This window comes from Durio zibethinus, chromosome 27 (genome assembly GCF_047325235.1).
Source record: "Durio zibethinus cultivar Kanyao isolate XHJ-2024 chromosome 27, ASM4732523v1, whole genome shotgun sequence".
NCBI lineage: Eukaryota > Viridiplantae > Streptophyta > Magnoliopsida > Malvales > Malvaceae > Durio > Durio zibethinus.
Window position 1 is genome coordinate 16,808,742 of NC_143188.1, and position 13,640 is coordinate 16,822,381.

Consider the following 13,640-nt stretch of genomic DNA (forward strand, 5'->3'; position numbering starts at 1 on the left):
AAAGGTTATAGTGCTATAAATTTTTAAAAACTAAGACTTGAAATTTTGAATTCCAAAGTTTTCAAATTATATATTTTTGAAAATTTATTATTACATTATATTTTCAAAATTAATGGTTAAAGTTGAGTTAATTTGATAAAAGGAAAAATCAATGAGAGAAAAAAATTCTTTCCACACTTAATGTTCTATGTAGCTTCCTGCTACATACTATTTCTTCTTGGAAAGAAGAAAATCTTATTGCAAGTTCCAGTCAATATATCTACTTTTCTATTTTCTTTAAGTCTAAAAGACTATAACATCAAATATTGACAATGGCGTTAACCTTGAAATTGACATTGCCTTCGTATCCACTATAATTAGTTGGAATATATATATATATATATATATAGATATATATATATATTTGTATACTTAGATTCTTAAACTATGAACACAAAATATGTTGATTTGTCGACTAAGAGTTTTTCTTTTTCTTTTCAAATTTCTTTATAAATTCAAGCTTTTGATGTATTAAAAAAAATTGGTTCAAAAATGAAGAATGATATTATAAGTTCTACCATAATAAAAGTTTGCAAATTTACTTTTATGCTTTTGTTGGTTTCATCAAATTCTTTTATTTTACTATATGTAATTTTATATTGGGTTTATATTTGATGCATTAGTATATAGATTCTATATATTGTATCTGAATTTGATGATGTCAATTTATTAATGAATAAATACTAGTCTTTAAAATAAATATAAAAAATTAATATATATTTTTAAAAATTTATTTATTAATGAGGTGATATCATCTTATTCACTTTATGATAGTGCATCCAATATACATAATCATATTCATAATATATAAGATATTGACTCGAAAGCAACACATTTAATTTGAAAGTCTTAAATTTAAATTTTAGAAAGAAAATGTTAGGAGTAATACCAAAAATAAGAGTAATTACTTAGATTTTGTAAGTCAAACGCTATAGGCTTCCATAAACACCCAAAGAAAAATGTAAGACCACTTTGTTAATTTCATTTTTTTGGACATTTCAAGAAGTTTAAAGGGAAGAGAAAATCTTGAATATATTAGGTACTTTCATTGGGTTAATGTTATTTGCTTTATAAGATTTTACTATATCTATATTTATCTATACTATATTAAAAACTATAAACTTTAAAAGTGCAAATATATAGTGAATGACATATATATATATGCCTTTGATAATTTGTTAACTTAAATATTTTATTCTTAATTAATAATGTTAGTTTTAAATTCGACAATGTTTTGAAATGATAAAAACTTTAAGTGTTTATTTTAAATTGAATTTGCTTAAAATTGTTATGTACTATTTCTCAAAAAGACATATATTTTAAAAATTATTTATTTGAATTTAAATGCAAATTTATTTTTTGTTTTAAAGAAAATTTATTTTGCTTTCAATATAATTTTGATACTTTAATGCTCCCTTCATCCCAAATTTTTGTTATCTATTGACTTTTATGGAGTTTAAGAAAAAAACTTTGACTTTAACGGATTTAATATTAACATTTTAATGTTTTTTATAAAATTAAAGTTTCATGATTTTTAATATCAAAAAGTAAAATAAAAAATAAAAATAATTTTAAAATATTAAAAATAAGTATTTTAAAAGTTCAAAAAATAAAATAAAATATAATTTTGAAACATTAAAAAAAAAGATTAAAAAAAGAAAGACAAAGGAAGTAATAAATATAATCAAAATGGACAAATTGCCTCGGGCTCCTATTGCTGCTTGGGTTTTCATTTTGCTATTTTGTAATTGATACTTTAGCCAAGGCATGACTCGTACATAAAATCGTGGAGTTTGGGTTAAAAAAGTCTTTCCACCCTTTCCATGTGGCTTCTTGCTACAATCTGTTTCTTCGTGGAAAGAAAAAACTTTTTTTGCGAGTTTCAAGCAATATCTAATTTTAAGTCTATGAGACTATATAGCATCAAATATTTCATTGTTTGAGGGAATCTTGACATTGACATTGCCTTCATATCTTCATTAATTAAATGGAACACACACACACACACACATATATATATATATATACATACACACGTAGATTCTTAAACTATGAATAACAAATGTTTAGATTTTTCTATTAATAAATAAATTACATAATTTTAATTTTAAAAACTTAATTGAGATATTAATTAAGGAAAATAATTTAAACTTTAATATATCACTAGAATGATGCCCTCATGTTGTATGGGACATTTTTTTAAAAAGTTATTTATGAAAAATAATTTTAAAGTGAATAATATGGTAATTAATTTTAATAATACTTATAAAACATAATAACAGCAATAATAAGACAAAATACTAATTCTAAAATATAAATTTTTAAAAGAATAATATAATAATAAATCCAAAACAATAAATACAAAATATTGAATTTTAAAAAATTAAAATAAAATAATTTTTCACTTATTCAATTTATTATTTTCATTATTTTTTATTTTTATTCAACACATTCTTTTATGTTTTAAAAATAATAAACTTAATTCATATTGGTAATTAGAAATTAAATGGAGTCAAATTTTAAAAAATAAAATAATAAAATGGAAGCCAATTAGTAAAAGCCCAGTTCGGTGATGAGCTGCAACTTCTTCGCACCAAAATTGGGTTTCGGATCAAAATGTCACTGGCAATTCGGGTCATGCATTTAATGATGCTGTGTGGCCCTGATAGAAATTAATTGGTGAAATTTTTTGCTTGACAATTAGTTTCTATTGTCTAGTTTGTAGTGTGAACAAAGTTTTAGTTTTGTGAAAAATAAGTTCTTCTTTGCTTGCTTTTACACGCTAAAGAAAATATTACTTGTTTTATTGTAAATTTTTTCTATAACGTTTTGGCTACGTTCAAGAGAGAGTAATGTTAATGACTAATTCATTCAAATGTCAATTCAAAAAAAAGTGAAATTTATCAACGATGAGAGAAAAACGATCATGACAAGATTTGTCAAAGTTAATTTTCTTCAATTTACAATTTATTTAATTCCTACTGATGTCGATATTGTATTAGCTTTTCTCAAATGTAATCTATCTTTATATTTTTGAGATTCAATTCATGATATTTTGTCAATGCCAAAACTCTTCTCCTGATAGCCATAAAGGAACCATTTCGGCATAGCCATGAGGATTTCATCATTATTCCTCATAAAAGAACGTACAGAAGCTAACCTGTAGGATGAGCTAAAAATTAAAAAATAAAAAATTGATTCAAAAATATAATATTCAATTAGGATCAAATTTTTTCTTATTCAATTTGGTTTAAATTTGGATATTCGGATATTTAAAAATTTCTAATAACACAACTACACTGAGTATGTAGTGTGAAGAAAGTTTTTATTTTGTGGAAAATAAGGTCTTATGCTTGGTTTTACATGCTAAGCAAAATAGTAATTGTCTCATTGCATAATTTTTCTTTTACGTTTCCACCACGCTATAGAAAAATAAAGGAGGGAGATGTTAATAACTAGTTTTTTCAAATGTCGTTTCAAAAATATATTATAACCAAATGCATTTTTATCACTAAAAATATAAAATTGTCACTATATAGTAGAATTTACAACTGATGAGATTGAGAAAGATAGAGAAATAGAAGACCTTGACTTCACTTGCCAAAGTTTCCTTCAATTTGCAATTTAATTAATTACAACTGATAGATGCTGATTATTTTATTCAAATGTCCAATGAAAAGTACTAAAATATGCTAACGATGAGTGAAAAATAACTTTCATAAGACTTGTCAAAAGTTATTTTCCTTCAAGTTGCAAATTAATTAATTACTACTGATGTTGATGTATTTATTTTTCTCAAATGTAATCCATGTTTATACATTAGAGATTCAATTCTTGATTTTTTTTAATGCCGAAACTCTTCTCTTGATAACCATATAAGAACAATTTCAACATAGCCACGAGAATTTCATCATCATTCTTCAACAGAGAATATAAAGAAGCGAACCAGTAGGACTAGAAAAAAATTGTAAAAATTGAAAATCAATTTAAATAAATAATGTCGATTGGGATGAATTTATTTTTATTTGGTTCAATTTAATTTCGAGTATTAAATATTTTTATTAAATTTGGATCAGTTTTCAAATCAAGAAATGAAAAACCAAAAACCAAAAATGAAATTGATGATTTATTTGAACATAAGATTTTAAGGTGCTATTCGATTTTTTTAGATGAAAATGTGAGAAAATGATTTAAGTTTTCTTAATTTCTTTTTAATTTTATTTCATTAATTATTTTTAAATAAGTTAACTCGTATTAAGATTTAAATGAGAAGAGAATTCGTTTGATGTTGGTAAGTTTATAATATTCATCAAAAGCTTCTAAATAATTATATGTGAAATGTTTCTAGTTGATGCCTGAAAAACTCAACTTTTAGGATCATCCTAGTATAATTTAAACATTTTTTCTCATTTGACAGTGTCCATGATTAAATTAAAAATTAAGATTTCATTGCTCTACCAATAGATTTATTGACATATTTTATATAATTCAATAGCATATAAATAGATTGTTTTCGTTTTAAAGAATATAAATAATTATATAAAAGAATATAAAAGATAAACATCCAAATATTAATTTAATCCAATCAAATATCTTTTCCTTCAAATCTAAAATAATCTAAAATATAAATTAACAAATTAAAAAAATTTATCTCATTATTTAAAAAAATTTTGAATAATTTTACTTTTTAATTGCATCTTTATATATAGTTGTTGTTTGTTACTTTCCATGTATATAATTGAACAATTATTATAGTGTAATACGTTTGAATTTTTTTAATCATTTATTTGTATTTTGTTATATGAAACAAAATCAAATTTAATTTTTGACTTTTTAATTTTTTATTTAAAATATTTATATTTCATTAATATAAATGGTAAAATTAAATATATCTTATTCCATGAATAATAACAAATTAAATTTTACATCCATAACTCTAAAAAATAAGGTATTCTCTGCTTAATTTTACACGCTAAGAAAAATATTACTCATCTTGTTGCAAACTTTTTCTCTACCGTTCCACTCATATTTTGGAAAATGTGATATTAATGATATTTTATTCAAACGTCAAAATCAAAGAAAAGTAAAATTTACAACTATGAAAGAAAACCAACCTCCATAGGACCTACCAAAAGTTAATTTTCTTCTTGATGCAAATTAATTAATTACTACTGATATTGACGCATTTATTTTTCTCAAATGTGATCCATCTTTATTTATTGGAGAGTCAATTCCTGATATTTTACTAATACCCAAACTCTTCTCCTAATAACCATATAAGAACAAGTTCAACATAGCCACGAGAATTTCGTCATCATTCTTCAACAGAGAATATAAAGAAGCTAACCAGTAGGACTAGAAACAAATTTTAAAAATTTAAAATTGATTTAAATAAATAATGTTTGATTGGGATCAGTTTAATTTTGAATATTACATATTTTTGTTAAATTTGGATCAGTTTTCAAATCAAGAAATAAAAACCAAAAACCTCCTAAGGTTGATCATTTGGGGTAACTGCCAGCAATCATTGCCTTGTTTACTTACTGATATGCTACAATCTACCCCCGAAATCATTCATCAGAAGCTTAAAATTAAACTCAAAACTAACAAAGAAAAAAAATAGCAAATTCGAATAATAAATTGGAAAAGATAATGACACCAAAGTTGGACAAAGATGAAGAATAAAGACTTGAATACTTGTATAAAAAATATAAAATAAAAAACACACGGCCACAAGCTTCCTTCTAAACATAAGGAATACAAAAAAAAAAAAAAAAAAAAAGGAGTTATGACAGAAACAACGAGCTTTGTTAAAAATGCAAAATCAACAACTACTCTCTATACAATCCAAGTAACCAAATCCACAACTTGTTCCACAACCATATTAACAAAACAGTCAACTAAATGAAATTTTCTCATTTAAAAGAAATCAACAAACTTAATTTCTCTAGGACAACAAAAATCAACTTCATCTAACTCGTCACCACATCCATGCAAAAGGCAATTCTTCACCGCACCTTAAGCACAATTGAGTAATGAACAGTACAAATGCAACTCTCAATTACAGAAAATCATGATTGTCACCAGTATGAATTTAAGCAAAGAACAACAAAAATTCCTAATAATACAACTACATATGAAACCAAAAAATCCAACTCAAGTCGATAGAGTTAATATAAAATAAAAATAAAAATTTTTAATTTTATTTTAGAATATATTTAAAAATATTAAAATATTAATTAAAATATATTTTTAATATTTTAATGAAAAATAAAAATGAAATGCAAAGCAGACCAAACCTAAGATTTCAAGGTTTTGACCGTGCCTGGCTCCTCTTAGTTCATGGACACCTCTATTTCTTATTTTCAGACAATATATTTTTGGCAAAACTAAGGAAGCTAACTATTGTTAAAGCTATAATAAAATTCTCCACAATTACTCATCCCTTGTAAATAACATGATTAGGATGTTTATTTTCAATAATTATTTTCCCTATTAACAAATTATTATGATATTTAATCATATGAAGAAGACATTGAATTAGCCAAATGTATTACCTTGGATCTTGTTTTTGTTGGCACTTCCACTAACTTTTCCATAAGTTGAAATGCCCAGAGAACAATACTTCATTTCATTTCTTTTTTTTTCATAGCTGTTCAAAATCTTTGGATTTCTCAAATGTATTTTTGCATCTTGCACCATCATCCTCAACCCCATCAACATATGAAGCCTCACAGCCTGGTGTTGATATATGAGTTTCATCTCTCAAACCACTGGACATCTCTTTATGTAATTCATCAAATGCCACACAGATTTCCTTCACAGCTTCGACAAAGTACTTGGTTTTAACAACTTGACACTTAGCAGACAATTTACTCTGTCTCAATAGTAAACACTTAAATATTGCCAGATGCAACAAAAGCTCTGTAAAAGAAGAAAAACATAGGCGGAAAAATAAGCAACTAGAACACAAGTGAACTTCAGTTCAAAGAGTAGTGTAAGGAAAAATAATGATGCATGCATGCATATCTTGGCTGGTTGAAAAGCAGAGTAAAAAAACTTCAATAATGAAATATGAAAATCCAATTACATAGGCACTATCTTTAAAGGAAAAAAAGATGCAGATATTTAAATTTATCACCTTGCTCACATGTGCATGAACATGATGCCCCAAAGGAATATAAGAAAGTTCATCACAAGTATTAAAAAATAAACAAAAGACAGGAAGAACCGATTCTATTTTCAACAAATTAAAATGTCTTCTACATAATTCAGGAGCAGAAGCATCCTCGTCCAATCAGTATGATCCAAAAGGGAATAAAGTTTTCCATCCAAGGTTTAAGGATTAAGCCTCACAGCTTAACCATGATTATAAATATGCAAATATGGATAGAACAAAATGTCCAAGAATTTAGAAGAAAAAAAATCCCAAAAGAAGACCTGAACAGATGAAAGTTTCCAAAAAACAAAATATTCCCAAAACCACTTCAATGGTCCACATAAAAAAATGACTTATGCAAATGTTTCTAAGGAAAACTCTACCTGTACTCGTTTTCAGGCCATTTAAAATACCATTACTCGAAGGCTTCGAAGCATACCATATCTAAACCACCACATGTTGACGCTTAACGAACTTCAGCTAAAATCTCAATCTGCTCTACTATAACATATAGAATATGAACAGAACCAGAATGCTCCTCTAATTCATGGTTAGAATTTGGGAGGCTACTCAGACACAACTTAAGTAATTTATTCAAGCAAACCTTGACATGATAGTAAAACTGCAAAACTTTATATTTCCAAATATATACAAGGTTGGTTTGAACTTTATTTCTTTTCAAGATACTTGAAGCTGCAAAAACTGTCCAATCAACATTCAAGAAGATCCATTATACAAACATAAAAGTTCCATTGTACGAAATAAATATCCATTATGGTGCCCTAAATGTGTTACAGCCATATATTACAAATAAATCTCCCATCAAGATTGGTCATTATCAACAATAAATTTTAAAAATAATCCTGAAATTCTAAGTTAATGTAAATGTGAGAATAAATCTAACATAGCATACAAAAATAACTAAATCACAAATCCATTTAATAAAAAAAAAGGAAAATTGCAATGCAATTCAATTCAAACACCAAAAAAGCTACACCAACGTTCAAATTCAGCTCAGTTACAATTTAGTGATAAAGATATGATCATGCCTACTAATTAGGCTAAACACATTGCTTTGCTGAACAATATGACTTCAACATTCACTACAACCCACAAATACACATATATTAAGAGCCTAAGCATTGTTAGCTAACAACAACCACAAAATGGAAATATATCTCCCACTACTCCAAAAGAAATAATAACTCAAATATTAAATTACATTAAAAAGGATTAATTAAGGCAACATAAGATGCACATTCTATACCAAGAACCTGTAGAAGTAGAAAAATATTGCACCATTTGTCATTGTATCAATATTTGATTTTCTGCATCCTAGATTGAAAAGCTCGGTTACCTAAAGGACATCTCATTATTTCTCAAATTCTCATATGAAAAAAACTATAAGCCGTAAAATTCCCAGATAATCTGCATGACTGTCACATCTGCCAAAGAGTACTCCCTGAACATTAGAATGGTCAGCTCCATGAGTTTATATTATGCAACCTAGGGCTAAATGACCGAGCTGCCTAGGGTTCAGTATTGCAACACATAAAGGACTCAGCATAGAGCCCTGCCTATTACAATTTTCCCCTTGTTGATATGACAATTTGCATCCTACAATTTCTTGATCACAGAAGCTGTATGGAAAGAAAAGCAACGATGTATACAGATAGCACAGAGATAGAATAAATCAAGTCAGTTTCAATGTATCCTCTAGTCAGCAAGCACCCTATGTGAACAACATTGACAGGAAATGAAAAAGTGTAAATCAAGGATTGTCTGCTTGGATTGGCATAGATAACAAGTTATTTGGAATACAAAAAAATTAATATTTTTTTCAAGAAATTATGCAGTAACACCTTTCATGTATTTATCTCATGTTCCATCGTATGGTAAATGTGGTTTCTCTCCTACCAGAAAACAGATGCAAACCCTAAAACAGACACATCACATAGCTTTATTCATCATGTTGCCATCTCCCTCATTCACCAAACATGTACAAATTGAACACAAAAATACTTAATTTCTTGTGTTCCAAAGAACTGGATAAAATATTTCCTAGGGTCAGGTTCTTGCTCCCAATCTTCAGGCTGGCTAATCTGAAATTCATAGCCTTTAGAATCTACCTCAAAAACCAACTGTAAACCAAAATCACAACAAACCAACCGAGTTCAAAGTAACAAAACGATAAAAACAAAAAAATAAATTGAAAATCCCTCACTAAATTTCTGACGACACTTTCTAGGATCAAATCAATCTAGCATGCAACCAAAAAAAAATACACACATTTGTCCGACTTTTTTTCAGTCCAAAAAAAAAAAGAACTTGCATAGTTGCATTAAGTAACGCAATTGCTAAACAGGCAAAGTACCAACCCTGAAACACTTAAAACACAATCAGCTAACATAAGCATGGCAGAACTTTGAACTCCAAAAATAGGCCTTTCACAAAATAAAACAAAATTTACTAAAGGAAACAAATTGAGCATAAAAGCAACAAATAAAATACAAAGTAAGACAATATAAGCATAAAATAAACTTACCATCAACATGCAAAACTTCTAAAAAAAATCCCAAACTCATCATGGATTTATTCAAATACAAATAAGCATATAAGAAATTAAGAATATAATCATCAAAATATAAAATACCCATAACTCAGGATAAAAAAAAAAGGTAACAATAATAAAAAAATAAAAGGGAAGAGAAAAAGGAAGAGACCTTGGCAGGCCAAGCAGGGAAACCCTTGACTTTGGCAAGAACAAGATCTCCTAAACTTAAATTCTTAACTTTTGATTTGTTCCCTCCCCATTTACGAATCCCAGCCATCAAGATTAAAACCCTAACAAATCCTCGACGCCCTCATTTTCGATCGTCGTAGTTATTCCTTTTTACGTAATCAAATCCAAATTGAAAGATAATTCCAGAATCCAATCGAAAAAGACAAACCAAACCGGAAGTTTAGTGTCACAGATATCGCCGGCGGCTACAACGCGCCCTGTGGAGTTCCGGCGAGGGAAAGTGGCTAGGGCATCGAGAGAGATAGTGAGAGATATTGGAAAAATAAGTGAAGTCTTTTTTTTTGTTCAAAGTAGAGAAGAAAAAATGAAAATCGAGACGTTTGAGGAGATGAGCGAAAGAGAGAGGAGATTTTTTTGGGGGTTCAAATTTTGGTTGAGGGATGCGTTTATTTGGTGCTCGAGACTGAGCTGTGAGAAAACGGTGGGTGCGGGGGCGGAGGGGAGAAGTTTCGCCGTTTGCGTTTTGGTGTTGTCGGCGTTTTTAATTTAAATATTAAAAGTAAATATTCGAATTTAAAAATTTTTTTATATAATTTTAAATTATATATTTATTAATTAATCTATATTTGTTTTTAATTTTGTGAATTTTAAATAATGATACATGATTAATAAAAAAATCATATTAATTAATAAAATTATAAATTTAAATATTATACTAAAATATTTTAAATTTTAAATATTACATAAAACATTTTAATCCTACTCATTTATTGTCACATTATTTTCATTAAAAATTAAAGTAAAACTTCTGTGAAAGACATTTCAAAATTATCAAATAATATAAAAGAACATATTTTTAAAATTACTTAAAAATAAATCCAAGTAAAATTTTAAAAATATTTTTAATTATCTTAAAAGGATAAAATATGTTTAAACTACATCTTTGTTCATAAATAAATAAGTAATTTATGTATTTTCACTAAATGTAATGGTAAAAGTTTTACATTACAAGTTCTAAGTTAAAAAAGAAAAAAGTAACATTATAAAAAAAAATTTCTAATGGTACGGATATGAAAAATAAAAACAAATTCATGCATCCGTTAAGTTTGGTTTTTACTTATAAAAGAAGCATTCCTATAGTGCCGAATAAAAAATCCCTCCTATTAATTTTATCAGTTGTTAGTTGATAATCATTGATCATCATCTTAATTCTTAACTTTTCTTTTGGTGATTTTTTGTATTTATCTAACATCATATTCATTTAACCCTTTTTTTTATAAACATATAACCTTATTTTTCTTGCATATACTTTAAAAAAAATCAAGAATAGGAATTGATCATTTGGCTTAAAAGAGTTTGAATCCTTCTTTTTCCAAAAAAAAAAAATTCAAGAGCAAAAACATTTTTTGTTTTTTCCAATTTCCATTATGTCTCCTTCATATATCATTCCATCCCTTTTTACAAAAAGTTACTTAAAAAGTTCATCAGAAAACAAATTTTTACAAAAATACAAAAAAAAAAAAAAGAAGAGAGAGCAAAATCTTAATAGGAAAAAGAAAAGGAAAGGCAACCCAAATTATTTTTGGGGCTTTCTAAGCCCAAATTAATCAAAAATGCCAATCCAAAATTTGTGAAAAAATAGCAAAAAGGAAAAGAAGAAAAAAAAAAAAAAGCATTGGTTGTTTTCTTTATTTGCCATGAAGGATGTATTAGGTGGCACTCTCAATTCCTCACAAAATGTCCATTTTTCTTAGCAATGGCTCGAAAAGAAATCCCTTCTTAATCAAAGACATTTTCCCAAATAACTGATGGCTCAGTTAAAAAATTTTTTAATAAGAAGTCATATAATATTTAATTATTTATAAAAAATTTATACTATATATTTTTTTGGGTTTCACTAACATCATAATGATCCTAAAGGTAAATTTTTGAAAGTCAATAATAAAATACCACATTATAATTTTTTAAAAGATTGAAACCAATATCATGCTTCTATATATGAGAGCGAAACCAAATTAATCCATAACAATCTTTAATCCTTAATTAACTTATTTATTTTTATTAACTTATTTATGCATGAAAGTGAAACCAAACTAATCTATAATAACCTTTCTCCTTAATTAACATATTTAACAAGTAGTAACTAACAATTAATTGAAAAAAAAATGAATTAGGGCTTTAATGAGGAAATGAAGAAGCTCTAGGAATTTTCTCCTCTCTTTTCTCATCTTCTCAATTTTCTCGTTAATTTTGATTAAAAATTACCTCTTTTAGATTAGGTTATACGTTTTTAATCAAAAATGGATTGAAAACTTCTCTTCGTTATTTTTTTTTTCTCAGTCAACAAAATTTTATTGATCAGAAACAGTCTTTGCACCTGATAGCAATATTTCCAGAAACTACCTATTCACCACAGGAAATATTATCATATTACAGCCATGCATAAAACAAACTAAGACTGTCTACCCCCTTCCTTGCCAATGAATCAGCAAAGTAATTGGCTTCTTCAAAAATGTGTCCAAAATTAACCTTTTCCTATGATTTCCACTAGCTTATAAGTTTCCGCAAATATCAGCCATTGTTTCCATGGTCTGGCATTCTTATTACGCACCCAACTCACTGCTACTTTTGAATCTGATTTCAAAACTAGAGCAACCTTTCCCAGCCAAGGTGAAGAAGAAAACATTTGAAGTGCAGTCTTAATGGCCAAAACTTCTGCAGTATTTGACTCCTGATCACCATGAGGGCCATAAAACAAACCTCTAATATTCCCCTCGCAGTCTCCTAGAACACCACCGCACTGATATCTCTTCCATAAATATTTATCATTTTTTGTTAGAAGTTACAGCCATCTATAGCAAACAACAAAAGAAAATGGAATCAAATCTTCATTGGGAATTATTTTGTTGAGTTAAGTGATTAACTTTTCATCTTAGGTTTTTATCAACTTTTTTAGATGAAGATTTGAGAAAACAATTTAGGTTGTCCTAATTTTTTAAATTTTATTTTAATTAATTATTTTTAAATAAGTTAATTAGTGTTAAGATTTACAATCAATATTGATTTGATGTTGGTAAGTGTATAATACTTATCAATGATCATTCTAATATAAATTTAAACTATTAATTTTTTTATATTTGAATATGTCAAGAATAAAATTATGATCATAAAAATTAGGAGTTTAATGCTATATTAACTACCAAATGACCACAAGATTATTAGCACTATTCAACAATATTTAAATAGATTATGTTTTAAAAAAATTATAAATGATAAACCCCTCTAACATTAATCTAACCCAACCTAATCTCTTTTCCCCAAATCTAAAATATAAATGATAAATTTAAATATATCTTATCCCATTATTAGAAAAAAAATGAATAACATTATTTTATAATTGCTAATCTCTATATATAATTGTTTGAGTGTATCCACGTACATAATTGGACAACTATTATAGTATAATAGATATGATTTTTTTTTTAGTCATTTTACTTGTATTTTGTTTTATAAAGTAGATAAAATTTTATTTGTATTACTTTTATTTTTATTTAAATTTAGTGGAATCAATGTAGAAAAAAAACCAAAAAGTTCTATGAATATATATATATATATATATATATATCTATGCCCCTTACAAAACCAATCGATACCTCATGGATGCAAACGCTATATGATTTTTTAAGATAAGTGTCATTA

At 26.7% G+C, this 13,640-nt stretch overlaps 1 long non-coding RNA gene across 1 annotated transcript; it reads right to left on the reverse strand.

Moving 5' to 3' along the window:
- Nucleotides 1-5,854: 5,854 nt before the first annotated feature.
- LOC149511073 (uncharacterized) lies at nt 5,855-10,470 on the reverse strand. The gene is made up of 2 exons (XR_016334842.1): nt 9,922-10,470; nt 5,855-6,963 (listed from the first exon to the last, which is right to left on the reverse strand). It is a non-coding gene; the product is annotated as an uncharacterized LOC149511073 (long non-coding RNA).
- Between the last annotated feature and the right edge of the window lie 3,170 nt (nt 10,471-13,640).